Source organism: Coturnix japonica, chromosome 26, assembly GCF_001577835.2.
Source record: "Coturnix japonica isolate 7356 chromosome 26, Coturnix japonica 2.1, whole genome shotgun sequence".
Taxonomy (NCBI): domain Eukaryota; kingdom Metazoa; phylum Chordata; class Aves; order Galliformes; family Phasianidae; genus Coturnix; species Coturnix japonica.
This window is the reverse complement of record NC_029541.1, coordinates 2,929,032-2,940,588: the sequence shown is the minus strand read 5'-3', so window position 1 is coordinate 2,940,588 and position 11,557 is coordinate 2,929,032. Positions and strand designations below refer to the sequence as shown.

Here is an 11,557-nt window from a genome sequence, read left to right as displayed (position 1 = left end):
AGGTGTGAGGTTATCTGTTGCTGGAGCTCTCTACTGACCTGTATCCCTCTAAAGGTAAGCAGTTCTTTTCCTTCTACATCTGTGGCTGCTGTATTTAGGCTCGTTCTCATTTGTTGTGACTTTGTTACCTTGGTTTTATCATGGTTCTTTCCATTCTGTTATAGCACTGCAGTGTGTAAGCATTAACACAGGCTGCAGCCCATTGGGTCAACATTGCTGTGCTCTGCTTCCAGCAGCACCAAGTGCTCAGGCCGCGTGTTCTGAGGTTCCTACACCACTTAGGAGCTGCAACAGCAAGTCTGGGGTATGTACATACATACATATGTATAGCAATGCTGCTATCTGCTGGCTGAGCTCTGCTAGAACAGCAGGGCTGGCACCCAGGTCGTTGCAAGCACTGCTGCCCTTCAGTGCCTGTGTCTTGCATAGGACAGACCCACATCCCTGGGGTGTTTATTTCTAACCTGTGTATCTTTTTTATCCCTGTAAATTCAATAATGCACCCTCGAGTTCTTTATTTGCCTTTTTTTCTGCTCCTTTTAGTTGTGATTTTTCTTCCTCTTTTTGTTAATCTTCACGTTTGCATCTTCTTCCCTTCCTTATCTGCCCCAGAGGCTCCTCTGCTGCTTTGGCAACGTGTTAACGTGTTTGGGGATGATAAGACATCTAATTAATAGTTTAATTAGCAGTACAAGGTCCTAATAGCTTATTAAAGGGAAACCATTCAGAGGATTCTTTTCCTTTCCTCGTGTTGGTTCCGTACCATTTATGAGTGCATGATAAAATGGCTTTCAATGGTGTTGGGAATATAGCAGGGGAAGCAGATGTGTGATTTCATGGGGGGATTTCACACCACTAATACCATTATTATTATTATTATTTTCTTGTTTAAAAACAATTTAACAGCTTAGCAGAACTGTAAGGGAACAGCAGAGCTGTGGCATAGCTGGTGGTCCTGGAGTGATGCAGCACTTATTGCGTATAAACACCTCCTGGGTCTATCAGACCCGAATGGGTTTGTAGGGTTGGAGCCTTGGCTGACCACGTCTAAGTATCACTGAGAGCCCCCCCCAGCTCCTCTCCTTGTCCCTCCCAGCCCTCAGGCTGCAGTAGGAGCCACTCAGTTGCTCCGTTTGGATTCCAGAGGCTGCAGTGTTTTTCCTCTGACCCATACAAAGATTTCATTCTAAATTTATCTCGGCCGCTCATCGGCAGTCCCACTTAGCAGCAGATTAAGAGGCCGGGCCAATTCAAATGAGGGCAGGGGAGCCTGGAACGAGGCATGGCCCTGACATAGGGTGGGATGGCAGCGGGGCAGGGCTGGGTTCAGCTCTGCACACCCACAATGTGGCTGCACCCAGGGGCTCAGCTCTGCCCTCCAGGCTGCCTCCATCCCATGGGGCATCCATGGATGCTCTTCCTGCATGGACTACAGCACAAAGCATCCTTTGGTCCCCCCATATGTCACAGCTGCACCCCTGCCCACCTCAATCCGTGCCCAGGTGCTGCAGCACGGATTAAACCATCCCAGCAGGATGCACGGGTGCTGCTAATGCTGCCTGCACTCTTTGCATTCAGCAATGCAACCCCACACAGGGAGTACATTCCGTGTTTGGAATCACAGAGGGAAATTATGCAGTTAGAAGGATGGTATAATTGAGAGAATGCTCCGCTCGTGCAATTTTCTTACGCGCTGTCAGCAAATCGCTTAATCTGTGCTGTGCCAAGTTTCCCATCCATTAAATGGGGAATGATTATCGCTCTGCTTCCTAAGGGGGGAGAGGGAGCGGCACCACCGATGGCTGCGGGTGCAGAGCTGCGAAGAGAGAGCGGCGGTTGTAGCTTCGTATCACCGACCTTCGGAACCGGATCCCTCCTCCTCCATCTCCCGATGTTTTATTTGCTTTTGGTTTGAATTGCAGAAGATCCCCCACCCCAGCTCGGTTCATCTCTTCCGTTCAGGATTTAATAAGATCTTTCATGTCCCGACGACGCACCGTCCTGCGAGAAAGGAGAGAGAAAAAAAGGCTGCGCTGGATGAACTCGTGGATACGGAGCTTTTCCTTCGCCCGTCCGCCGCCCCCTCCCGACCCCCCCATGGGCTGTAAGGGGGGGGCACGGCCTCTTGGGACGTGTAGGCAGAGCGGGGTGACCTTGCTGCGTGGTGCGGGGGGGGGGAGAAGCGGCCGCTTGCTCCGCTCGGCAGGGCCGGGGGTGGAGGGGGGGGGGAAAGAGCCGCTATGGGAGCATCCCCTGCCCCATAACTCCCCTCCACCCCCCCCTTACCCTGGGCCCTGGTGCAGGTGGGAGTATGGACAGAGCCCAGCCAGGTTGCAAAGGCACCTGGAGGTGGGAAATAAGAGATAACAGCAATACTAATAAGTACTAATTATTATTATGGATGTAGTGATCTGCTGGGGGAGGGGGGACAGTTGTCCAAATGGGACATAATAATGGAACGTAACAGTAACAAACGGGACGTAATGATTCAATTAATAATTATGAGAATATGTTCTAATACTTAATAATTATCCCTACTTCCCCCTGTGTAAATGGGATGCAGGCACACAAGGCTGCCCTGATGGGAAGCAGTTCCTTTACAGCTTCGTGTTTTCTTAGCCTTCCTTCCCAAGGGCAGCTGTTCCATCAGGCCTTACAGCGATGCTTTGCTCTGTTCTTCACTGTTTTCCTCGCTCTCAGAACATCCGATGCCGTTTCTGTTTGTGGAGCCTTTTAATAGCGACGTGGTGGCAGAGACAAACCTGACTCAGTCAACTTGCCTTCCCCCCTTAGGGCAGCTGTAGCCCAGAGAAACAAGAGGGAGAGGCGCAGCTCAGCCCTGTTTACAATCCATCATTGTTAGTTAATTGCTGTTTGGTTAAATATTTACTTTGGATTAAGTTCTTTTGTGCTCTTTCCTTAGAAAATACTAAGTAGGGGGGTTTATCTGCGGGGCTTTTTAGACGGGTTTTTTAAAGATAATTCAGCAGCAGAGAGACTTCATGGAGTTGTTCTCCTTACTTTGTGTGTATTTGCCTTGTATTGCTGCGCTATCACCTGTAATGAGTGGGGATATCAGGCCTGTTTCTGGCTGCCCCTAAGCCAAGCTATATAGGGTTAGGGCAGGCTCCTATAGGGTTAGGGCAGGCTCCTATAGGGTTGTGCTGTTTAATGGGGTGACTGCAGACCTCATGGGAGCAGCTGTTGGCTCCACCGGATCCTTTTTTGGTGCAAGGCTGTGAACTCCAATGTTCTGCAGCACTGACCCAACTGTTATATAAACACGGGTTTAATTTTGGAACTTTAATATTTAAGAGGCTTAAGTTTCCTTTTGCTCGGGCTTGTTTTTTATGCGCTGCTCCTTTGCAAAGTGCTTCTTACCTACGTTATGGGTTGCTATGTTATCCTTCATGGTCTACCTATGCAAGGGTTTTAACTCCCTGCCTTAGCATTGCTCTGCCAGCACAAAGCAGGGTTTGCAACATTGCCTTGCCCAGGCTGCCCCTCTGGGTTCTCAGCTCCCTTTGAAAAGCAGCAAGTAACACAGAAGGAAGTGCTGATACTGAAGGCTGCCATGCAGTTACATCGCCTGCATAAAATGGGACCCTATGGAGGACAACACAGGGCTCCATCCTGCAATGGGATCTAAAACCCATAGGTACCAACAAGGCTGGAGCAGCACTGATCCTCTGCCTTCAGCAGGTAGGTGGTTCGTCTTCAGCTTCTTTCTGTGCTCAGCAGTCATTCCACATGTATCCAGTTCAGTGATGGTGGGACAGAAGCACTGTCCATCACTTGCTGTCCAAGATGAAGTTGTCCTGCCTGCAGCCCTCACTGCTCTGTTCTGGCACCAGCAGAGAAGCTGGAGGATCAGGAAACAAATTAAGTGCCTTGAAGGTAAGAGTTCCCATTGCAATGTGAAGCCAGGTGCTTTCACATGCTGTTAGGACGTAGTAGGCCTTCCTCAAACAAACTCATGCTCTTGGTAACATGATTTTTGCCTCTTTCTTTGCAATGCTTGGCAGCAGCATGATTTGGTTGGACTAGATGATCTTATAGGTCCTTTCCAACCTTGTGATTCTACGATGGTCCATCACATCCCCTTCAGCCATTCAACCACCAAATGCCCCCTGCTGAAGCTCACTGATGTGCTCACCCCATGCTGCTCCCTTCAAGCAGCCCCATGTTCCTCACCCTCTGCTCTCTGAAATGCATTTAAAGGAGGAAGCTTCCATTCTTTGCATTGGTATTCTGGAAAATATCTTGCTTACAGTCCTATACTTTCTAACCTGGATCCCCTTAACCACGATGTACTGATCATCAGGCAATTATGGAAGGAATAATGTAGACCTTGCACCCTTTTCAGTGCACCAAAGGGTAACACCTGGTGCTGGCTGCAGCACAGAGCTGCTCTGTGCTGTGTGGATCTGGCACCCCATAGCTCTGCAGTGCCCTGTGACCGCAGCCCGTCACGCTGCCTGCTCAGCACAGTTTGTCACGTAAACAGGGAGATGCAAATAAAGCAACCGGCCTGATTCCACACCCTGAGAACTCAGGAGACTTCCAGCATCCTGGTTTCTGTCTCTGTATGTTTCTGTTTGCAGTGCTCCCCTGTGTGCAAGGCTCGATGCAAGCAGCGGATCGTCCTCCCAAGGCGGCTGTGGGTTGCAGGCAGCTCCCATCTTGGACGACCTCATTTTAACCTCCCCGTTTCGAGGCAGCAGTAGTATTATATAACCCAGATTTCGGCGGGTCTGCTGGTTTTAGTGCAGAAAACAAACGTGTGCTCACAAGGGTCAGGGTGTCATGGGTTCCTTCCGCTAGTGCCCTCGCCCACGTCTCACCCCGAGCTGCCAAGGAAAGCTCCCACTCCAGGGCTGCAGCTGTGGAGCTCTGGACTTGCAGTGCAGAACACATTCATGGCAGTGCTAAGGATAGAATGGCTCTGAGCAGCTGAAAGCCTGGTGCTCCTGCAGGTGAACCTAAGGAGGGAGAGTATGTCAGAGGGAGGGCTGGGACTCAGCTCATTTACACCAGCTTTTACTTTTCTATGCAATTCCTTGTCTCAGACATAAAACTAACCCCTTTATTAAAGTCGTGCAACAAGAAATGAGCGTGGAAGCCATGTTTATATGTTTACAAGAGAATACATGTATTTTCCACCCTCCCCAGGAGCCTTACATGCATCCTTTCCCCCTTTGGTGTTATTTGGTTCTATAGTAAAGCCTTGCAAAACCTCTCTTATGATTCAGATTTCAGGAAATCCAAAGTCTTTAATTCCTCATTTAAGGAATACCAGTTAGTTGTTACTACTGAGCACATCCACAGCATTTCCTGAGCAGCAGCAGCCATTGAAATCCCTCCATTTCAGTGCAGAAATTCATGCTGTCCCCTCACTGCTGCACCATCCACCCCACAGCTGCATGAGAAGGGCAGGACAGGCGACTTTTGTTCTGCTCAACACAGTTCCACCAACTGGCATTGCATGGAAAACACGGGCAACACGGTTGTTGTGTAACGTGCTCAGTGGGAGGCTGCTTCCAGGTGTTACTTAATTCGTTCAATTAAGTGCTCCATGGCAAAACCAGACGAGCTGTACAAGCTGTGAGTTCTCCTGGAGCTGTTGCTGGTGCGTGTGTTTGTGTCCCATCCACTCTGACACACCTTGCTCTCGTTGCCAAGTGTTGCCAAGTAACTAATCGTACTGCTGAGAGCCAGCATTGTGCATGAACTGCACTGGCATTCGTCCTCTTCCTCTTCCTCCTCCCCACCTCCCACTGCCTGTGCTGGGACTGCATTGGGAATAGCAAAGCTCAGAGATGTCCTGCTCTGTGCAGGCTCAGACTATGCAGGCACGATGGGTTTGGAGGAACAGATGTGACAAATTGGCCTGGTGTGCACCTCTGCCAGATAATTCGGGTTACCATGGTTATGTGTGGAAAACAGGGCTGCAGGTTAACCTGAGCCAGTGTGGCATGGAGTGAAGCATCTTGTGTTGTGGGGTCTTATCTTACGGTCACTGCTGAAGACCTGCCCACCCCATGGGCACCTTTTAGTCCTCAACAGCCTAAGAGAGCTGCAATATCTCACCATACCATATACAGGAGCAACACTGAGTTCACAAATGGCTTTCAGCAATAGTTCTATGAACACCAATCTGAAATAGTGCTCTGGAGGCAAAGCAGATGATTTCAGTTCAAAGGCTGCTGTCCCACCTTCCCCATATGACAGAGCTGACACAGGGCGCAGGATCAGGCAGACCATCCCAAACACGACCATCTTCTTGACTTGGTGGAAACCTTCCAGCCTGGGGAAAACCTGTGAAACAAAGGGGCAAATGAAGCCTGGAGTGAGTTAAAATTCAAAGAAAAATGTAAGTTCCTCTGCCAAGCAGTGCTTCTACTGACAGGAGGTTTCGGAAACTCTATTAAATCATTTTGGGACTCTGCTATTTATCTTTCAGTGCAACCTGCTCAGAGAACGCAGCAGTGGATGGCAGCACAAAGGCCTCAGAAGGAGAGATTCTGCCAAGCTGTTTTCGGCATATTACAGTGCACTGAGGCAGTGCTGCCTTCCAAAGAGAGAACTGCACGCTCACAGGTATAAATGAGGAGGCAGAGGCCTGCTACAAATACCACTCTTGGCTTTTTGATGTATTAAATGCCTCCTTTTCCCAGGCTGGCTGTAAGAAGCACAAAATGACATTTAAAAGCAGTGGTTTGGTCAAATAAATTGTGGGAACCCTATGAACCCATTAGAAAAAAGCCTTAAATATTCACACCTTTGCTAGAATATACCCTTACTGCCTTGTTTCAGGGGGAGGAATTGCACTAGATGCTGGTTCAGAGGCTTAAACCCAGACCTTGGCCACTGCAGAGTGCTCATCCTCAGCCCTTCCTTCCCCTTTAAAGGAGTACAACCATACAGTCGTGCATGAGGCTGAAGGGGTTGGTTTGTATTTTGTTTTCCCTGTGTGTCTTTAAAGAAAAATAGTTGGCAGGAAGGTGAGCAAAGCTGAAAGTCTTTTCATCTGTTTTGTTTTGTCACGTTGAATGTTTTGTTTTCTACTTGGTGGATTAGCCAAAGGAATAGCTGAAAACAAAAAGGTCTCCCATTCTGGAAAGGGAAATCAGTCTTACAGTTGGGTTAAGATGACTAATCAGAATTGGTCAAATAAAGAAACCAAAAACATACTGAAAAATGAAACTGTCTGTGTTTTCCTGGGAATAAGATAGAAAAAGTCCAACTTTTAATCAGGATTTGTTTATAAAATAGTTCCCCGTTGGGAAAAGTAACCAGGCTGCTTTCATAAAAACTAAGTTCAAAACTTTTCTTAATGGCAGCTTGGATTTTAGACCTTACTCGTGGCTTTCCAGTGATTCTGGTTGTGTAAGTGCAAAGTACGAGGCCTGCATTTGAGGCTGTTGTGCTCTCCTGCTGTAGGAATGGCTGCAGAAGAAAGCAGATTGAAAGAACACTGCTTAGAAGCAGAGTAGTTTGAGGAGAAAAAAGAGATGGGAGTCCTCTTTTTAACAAGTATTTTAAGGAGATAATATCTTATAATTACTTATTTTTAGAAGCCTTAACTGAGAGGCCAGAGCAGCTCAACGCTGGACAAGCAAAGACAGTTTATCACCGGCCAAAATAATTTACAATCCCAGTTTCAAGGACAACAGGAAGGTACAAAACTCAGGCAAGACTTGCATGCACTGAAGGAATGCAACAACAGCCCAGTTAGTGACAGTGCAGGGTTATTCCTGCAGAGCAGGAAGGGGGAGGTCTCACCTCAATGAGGTCTGCTGGTCAGCTCGGCTCTCAGATGCCTTCCAGTGCTGGGGGCTGAGCGCAGCGACCCTCCATCCATTCACAGCCTTGGTGTCCCCATGTGAAACAGGAAACCTTGGAAAAGTAGAAGTGTGGCTGTAATTAGGATTAATCTATTTTTAGCAAGCTGTCTGCTGCCCTGTCCCTGCTCCAGCTGAGATGTTTAATTCTATCTAGCTTGACCCTTTCTGTAGCTGAACTCAGGATTGATACAGCAGTTCTATTTCAAAGCTCCAGTTTGGGTGTGTTTGTTTTGGTTGGGCAGGGTGTTTTTTTATACAAATCAGCCTTTTAATTTATCTTATTTATTTTTGTTTTCTCCTGTACAATAGCTGGAGAAATCCAGCACTAAAATGACAAGCAGATTGCTGTGCAAAAACAGTTGTACAACTTTGACTCTCATTATTATTCCTTTTACTATGTAGCTTGGAAACGTAGTCATGGAGCAGGAATGTATCGTACCCTGCGCTGAACAAACAGCATAAAAGGAAACTCCCCCCTTAGCAGCTGTATGGAGTGAAAACATGTCGTGGTATTGCAACAATTTGTCCTAACAGCACCATTGCAAGATGTTAAGATGCACATGAGAGCCAGCTCTCCCCAGGTCCTCATCAAAACACTGTTCTCCCCACCCCAAAATCCAGCAATTGGCCTTAGGGGAAATGCTCTGTTATCTCATATGTAAAGGAGGAGGGGGTAATCTCCTCTGCCCCCTACCTGTCCCCTCACGGTGTATTTCAGTGACTCATGAAGCTTCAAAGTGCTGAGTGCGGAGAACGGCTATTTCTGTGCTTCCACTGCAATCCCTGCTACCTCCAACTGTGCTGTCAGTGCACCTCAGCCATGCAGAGCACCCCCGCGGGCTCTATTCTTAGCAGCTAATAGCTGAAATAATTACTTTTGTCTCAGGGCTGTTGGCTCCTTGGATTTGGATGAGAGCAAAACCCACAGCACTGGAGGGCCGGGATCACTGCAAGGCAGGGAGCTGAGCTGGGGGATGCTGATGTCCCAAACCTGACTTCATCAGAGGGCATTCACTCTGTTTGGAAGCAGTCTCTGTGTTCCTGTGGTGCCATCCCCTTTGAAAAAGATCTCAGCTCTTCCAGCTGGGATTTTCTTAAGGCTTCAAAGGGCAAATGCCAGACTAAAGCTTTTCAAAGGGACGGCCGGGTTCGTCACCTTCAGGTTTCCATTTTGGTGCCTGCCTTATTGCACAGGAAACGCAAAGATTTTGTGCAAAGCCCAGCACCAATACACCCTTGGTTGTTGGGATCTAATCCACACCTCTGTTTTTTTATCTCAATGAAACCCCCAAACCCTGAGAGGACGATGAGAACCCACCCAACAGCTGAACAACGCCTGCAATACAGTGAGAACAGAATGAACTTTATAAGCAGCCAATTCTTTGCCCTGCACACCTGGGTAGGTGCACAAAAACAAGCTCAGAAGTGCTCCAGAAAGGGTTTGTATTGTTATTTATACACCTACCTGCTCTGTGGTTGGATGGGACCGCAGTGTGCACACACTGGGCTGGCAAAGACGTGTGTCACAGCAATGGTGGTTGAGCTGATCACAGCCAGGAATCACTGCAAACACTCCAGAAGCCATTCCTCTGACATTCACTAATGAAAATCATCTGGATGGCAATAAACCTTTCAGGAAAAGCAAAACAACACAACAACATGCTAAACCTAAAGGTTTGACTTGGTAACTTTCCTATTATTGCTGCAGCAGGAGGAAATTCAGCTCGCTATGCAGAACATTCCCCCATGGACCCAGTTGGGTTCCTGAAACCCAGACCGTCTCTCTGATAGGACAGCACTGTAGGACCACGACCCACCTGTCATTGCTTATGTCCACGTGAGAACAGAAGCAAAACTTGCAAGTTTTATTTCTGCTTTTCTTTGAAAAATGAAAGAAAGTACCTCCTCTAAACAATTTCCTATCCATTTCCTCTAAAAGCCGCACTGTTCCGGCAGCTTCTCTTTCAGATGGCTGTTAAGTCTTTCTCATTAACTTCTATGTAATAAGGGTTTCAATTAAGCAAGAGGCACAGCTAGAGTAAAATATAGGAACTTCCAAATTTCCTTCTCAGCTTTGACCCTGAACCCACTCGCAATCTGAGCCAAGTTATTGAACCTCCATTTGATTCAGTCTTCCCATACGCACAACTGCATTAACTTCATACACGACGCAGGATGCCACGTCAGCACCTGAGAAGCATCACCGCTTGCTTGGCTTTCAGGACACTTGATTGGCAAACTGAAGAACCTTTGTGCTAAGCATTATTACTCAGTTCAATGCGACATTCACTTGCCCACACTCTCCTGACCGCCTGCTCCCAGGGTGACGCGTTGAGACGTCACTCACATGGATGCTGAGGTCGGGCACTACACACATTTCCAGCTGCACAGACTTGCTGAGTCTTGGGCAGGAATTTGTTTGGCATTGCCGAGGCCTTTGGCTTATTTGATCTCAGCCTTTTAGTTAAACAGGAACATGCCCTGATTTTAACAATCGCAGCTTCCTGCAGTTGGGAGGAAGGTGTGGCTGATGGCATTTAAAGTGGAACCAGAGCCAAGCCTTCACCAGCGGGAAGTTAAAGCACTGCTCAGCACCACTGGGGCTCTGCCCACCATTAAAAAGATCAAGGACCTTTCTCTGGGAACAGCCAAGGTTATTTTATCACCCACGGCACCACAAGGCATTGGATGACATTTGCAAGCGTTAAGATTTTCACAACTTCACTCCCCGTATGTTATTGCTATTAAGGCCATTGTAGCATGACAGCAGAAAATAACACAGAAGATGCCAAAGACAATGCCATATCCCAACCAAGCTTTGCATCACTCTGTGTGTTTTCCAGTTGCATACCTGAGTGCTTTGCAAGGCACAGTTGCTTCGATTCTTCTTGGATCAGCACCTGGGGGCTGCTGTCTCTCTGGGGCTCTGCACATCAGCTGCAGGCAGACACAGCAAAGGGGAACACGGAAATCCGCTCTGTCTCTGTGTGCTGGTTGAGCTTCTGAGATAACTCAGGGGTAATGGAAACTGACTGTGTAACCCTGCACAAAATGCTGGCCTACATCAGAGCATCACCGCTGAATGACTCATTTAAGTAGCCGAAGCACTCTTACAATTAACTGAAACAGTTAACGCTTGCAGCTTTGCCCACAAAGCAGATCTGTGAGGCTTGAAGTCCCATAGGTTCAATCGTGTAAGAAACCCCATCTTACAGCATTTTGTTGACCAAGCACTTACTGCTCTTGGTCACTGGGAGGTCTGCATCGGATACAACAAACCTTGTGCACTCCTTGTACTGCTGTCTGGATACTCAGTTCACAAGGGTCAGCTCTTCACCCCACACTGCCCTCCTACATCCCCAGCTCCTATCTTTCTGTTCCACGGTAGAGCTGTATCTGAGAAACCAGGAGCTTGCAATTCTTCTCATTTATGTCTGTGTGTAACAGGTGTCATTTTCAGTGTAGTACAGACGAATCCCAAAATAGCTCAGGCTCTTCAGACGCTGCAAAGAGGGAAAGAATAAAAAACACAGTGGTTACTTCAGCTCTGGTTGTAGTGAAAAGCCCAAAGCTCACAGAGTTCAGCACTAAAATGGCAGATGCACAGTGATCTCTCCTGATTCCCAGGTTTTCAGATGGGCTGCTGGCTCTGTTGTACACGCAGTCTGACGCATGAACTCCCTCATGCAGGGCTGGCTTTCCATTAGCTC

At 47.8% G+C, this 11,557-nt stretch overlaps 1 protein-coding gene across 5 annotated transcripts in view; it reads right to left on the bottom strand.

Annotated features, from left to right (window-relative positions):
- Nucleotides 1–490: 490 nt before the first annotated feature.
- Nucleotides 491–11,557, bottom strand: part of LOC107324778 (membrane cofactor protein-like) — a 33,817-nt gene continuing 22,750 nt past the window's right edge. For 2 of the 5 annotated variants that reach the window (XR_004309674.1, XR_004309675.1), the window contains exons 14-17: nt 10,699–11,350; nt 9,313–9,476; nt 7,786–7,899; nt 5,111–6,318 (exon numbers count right to left, since the gene is read on the bottom strand). The gene's annotated coding sequence lies outside the window, so the exon portion shown is untranslated. Of the gene's footprint in view, nt 4,983–5,110; nt 6,319–7,785; nt 7,900–9,312; nt 9,477–10,698; nt 11,351–11,557 lie in introns of those variants that run through there. The other 3 variants (XR_004309676.1, XR_001559558.2, XR_004309677.1) reach the window with 3 other exon arrangements.